Source organism: Petromyzon marinus, assembly GCF_048934315.1.
Source record: "Petromyzon marinus isolate PM22_M1 ecotype Great Lakes invasive population chromosome 73 unlocalized genomic scaffold, UKy_Petmar_22M1.pri1.0 chr73_unloc.2, whole genome shotgun sequence".
NCBI lineage: Eukaryota > Metazoa > Chordata > Hyperoartia > Petromyzontiformes > Petromyzontidae > Petromyzon > Petromyzon marinus.
This window is the reverse complement of record NW_027422608.1, coordinates 122,501-126,551: the sequence shown is the minus strand read 5'-3', so window position 1 is coordinate 126,551 and position 4,051 is coordinate 122,501. Positions and strand designations below refer to the sequence as shown.

Here is a 4,051-nt window from a genome sequence, read left to right as displayed (position 1 = left end):
CACCCACCCACCCACTCACCCACCCACCCACTCACCCACCCACTCACTCACCCACTCACCCACCCACTCACTCACCCACCCACTCACTCACTAACCCACTCACTCACCCACTCACCCACCCATTCACACACCCACTCACCCACTGACCCACTCACCCACCCACTCACTCACCCACTCACTCACTAACCCACTCACTCACCCACTCACTCACTCACCCACCCACTCACACACCCACTCACCCACTGACCCACTCACCCACCCACTCACTCACTCACCCACCCACTCACTCACCCACTCACCCACTCACCCACTCACCCACCCACTCACTCACCCACTCACCCACTCACCCACCCACCCACTCACCCACCCACTCACTCACCCACCCACTCACCCACTCACTCACTCACTCACCCACCCACTCACTCACCCACTCACCCACTCACCCACCCACTCACTCACTCACTCACCCACCCACTCACTCACCCACCCACTCACTCACTCACCCACCCACTCACTCACTCACCCACTCACCCACTCACCCACCCACCCACTGTGTGACAACCCCCCTCATCTTTCCAGGCCATGAAGGTGAGCTCGGTGCTGTTTGTTGCTGGCCTGCTGGCCGCTGTGGGCGTGGTCGTCTTCCTTGCAGCTCTGGGGACTAACTCGTGGCTTCGAGTCGAGGCCACGTGTCCACGCTCTGACTTCTCACCAACTCACCACTCACCACCAACTCACCACTCACCACCAACTCACCACTCACCACCATCTCACCATCATCTCGAGCACGTGCAGATACTCGAGCCGGAGGTAAGTGGGGACAGCACCACTCACTCACCACTCACTCACCACTCACTCACTCACCCACTCACTCACTCACCACTCACTCACCCACTCACTCACTCACTCACCACTCACTCACTCACCCACTCACTCACCCACTCACTCACTCACCCACTCACTCACCCACTCACTCACCACTCACCCACCCACTCACCACTCACTCACCACTCACTCACTCACCCACTCACCACTCACTCACCACTCACTCACGCACCACTCACTCACCCACTCACTCACTCACTCACCCACTCACTCACTCACCACTCACTCACTCACTCACCCACTCACCCACTCACTCACTCACCACTCACTCACCACTCACTCACCCACTCACTCACCCACTCACTCACTCACCACTCACCCACTCACTCACCCACTCACTCACTCACCCACTCACTCACCCACTCACTCACCACTCACCCACCCACTCACCACTCACTCACCACTCACTCACTCACCCACTCACCACTCACTCACCACTCACTCACGCACCACTCACTCACCCACTCACTCACTCACTCACCCACTCACTCACTCACCACTCACTCACTCACTCACTCACCCACTCACCCACTCACTCACTCACCACTCACTCACCACTCACTCACCCACTCACTCACCCACTCACTCACTCACCACTCACTCACTCACTCACCCACTCACTCACTCACCACTCACTCACTCACCCACCCACTCACTCACCCACCCACTCACTCACTCACCCACTCACCCACTCACTCACCCACTCACTCACCCACTCACTCACGACTCACTCACTCACCCACCACTCACTCACCACTCACCACTCACTCACCCACTCACTCACCCACTCACTCACTACCCACTCACTCACTCACCACTCACTCACTCACCACTTACTCACCACTCACTCACTCACTCACCACTCACTCACTCACCACTCACTCACTCACTCACCCACTCACTCACTCACCCACTCACTCACTCACCCACTCACCCACTCACTCACCCACTCACTCACCCACTCACTCACGACTCACTCACTCACCCACCACTCACTCACCACTCACCACTCACTCACTCACCCACCCACTCACCCACCCACCCACCCACTCACCCACTCACCCACTCACCCACTCACCCACTCACTCACCCACTCACTCAACCACTCACCCACTCACTCACCCACTCACCCACTCACTCACTCACCCACTCACCCACTCACTCACCCACTCACTCACCCACTCACTCACGACTCACTCACTCACCCACCACTCACTCACCACTCACCACTCACTCACCACTCACTCACCCACTCACTCACCCACTCACCCACTCACTCACTCACCACCCACTCACTCACTCACCACCCACTCACTCACTCACCACTTACTCACCACTCACTCACTCACTCACCACTCACTCACTCACCACTCACTCACCACTCACTCACTCACTCACCCACCCACTCACCCACTCACCCACTCACTCACCCACTCACTCACCACAGGCCACCCAAGAGGACACCACGTGGGTGAGTGATGAAGGCCTCTTCTGGAGATGCTGGCACAGAAAAGGAGATCTGGGTGAGTGAGTGGGTGAGTGAGTGGTGAGTGAGTGGTGAGTGGGTGAGCGGGTGAGTGAGTGGTGAATGGGTGAGTGGGTGAGTGAATGGGTGACTGAGTGAGTGAGTGGGTGAGTGAGTGAGTGGGTGAGTGAGTGGTGAGTGGGTGAGTGAGTGAGTGAGTGGGTGAGTGAGTGAGTGGGTGAGTGAGTGGTGAGTGGATGAGTGAGTAAGTGAGTGGGTGAGTGAGTGAGTGGGTGAGTGAGTGAGTGGGTGAGTGAGTGAGTGGGTGAGTGAGTGAGTGGGTGAGTGAGTGGGTGGTGAGTGGGTGAGTGAGTGGGTGGTGAGTGAGTGAGTGGGTGAGTGAGTGGGTGAGTGGGTGAGTGAGTGGGTGAGTGAGTGGGTGAGTGAGTGGGTGAGTGGGTGAGTGAGTGAGTGAGTGGTGAGTGGGTGAGTGGTGAGTGGGTGAGTGTGTGGATGAGTGAGTGAGTGAGTGGTGAGTGAGTGAGTGAGTGGTGAGTGGGTGAGTGAGTGAGTGGTGAGTGGGTGAGTGAGTGCGTGAGTGAGTGGGTAAGTGGGTGATTGAGTGTGTGGGTGAGCGAGTGAGCGGGTGAGTGAGTGAGTGGGTGAGTGAGTGAGTGGGTGATACTTGATAATATTGCTGCTGCTGATGATGATGTTGATGCTACTGATGATGATGATGCTGGTGATGATACTGATGATGATGCTGATGATGATAGGGCTGCTGCTGATGGTGTTGATGATGATGCTGTTGATAATGCTGCTGATGGTGTTGATGATGATGATGTTGATAATGCTGCTGATGGTGTTGATGATGCTGTTGATGATGCTGATGATGATGCTGATGACGATGGTGATGATGATGATTATGCTGACTCTGATGATGCTGTTGATGATGCTGGTGCGGCTGCTGATGATGATGATGCTGCTGCTGATGATGCTGATGATGATGATGCTGATGATGGTGATGATACTACTACTGATGATGCTGCTGATGATGATGCTGATGATGATGATGCTGATGATGCTGATGATGATGATGCTGCTGATGATGCTGCTGATGATGATGATGCTGATGATGATGCTGCTGATGATGATACTACTGATGATGATACTGATGATGATGATGCTGATGATTATGCTGATGATGATGATGATGCTGCTGCTGATGATGATGCTGATGATGATGCTGCTGATGATGATACTACTGATGATGATACTGATGATGATGCTGCTGATGATGATGCTGCTGATGATGATGCTACTGATGATGATACTGATGATGATGCTGCTCATGATGATACTACTGATGATGATACTGATGATGATGATACTACTGATGATGATGATGCTACTACTGATGATGATGATACTACTGATGATGATGCTGCTGATGATGATGCTACTGATGATACTGATGATGATGCTGCTGATGATGATGATACTACTGATGATGATGCTGCTGATGATGATGATACTACTGATGATGATGCTGCTGATGATGATGATACTACTGATGATGATGCTGCTGATGATGATGATACTACTGATGATGATGCTGCTGATGATGATGATACTACTGATGATGATGATGCTGATGATGATGATACTACTGATGATGCTGCTGCTGATGATGTTTAGCTG

At 53.6% G+C, this 4,051-nt stretch overlaps 1 long non-coding RNA gene across 1 annotated transcript in view; it reads left to right on the top strand.

The window, feature by feature from the left end:
* Positions 1–546: 546 nt before the first annotated feature.
* Positions 547–4,051, top strand: part of LOC142908127 (uncharacterized) — a 20,429-nt gene continuing 16,924 nt past the window's right edge. Inside the window, exons 1-3 of the long non-coding RNA XR_012931608.1 lie at positions 547–810; positions 2,333–2,408; positions 4,049–4,051. The exon at positions 4,049–4,051 is cut by the window's right edge and continues 81 nt beyond it. This is a non-coding gene — a long non-coding RNA (uncharacterized LOC142908127). The remainder of the gene's footprint in view (positions 811–2,332; positions 2,409–4,048) is intronic.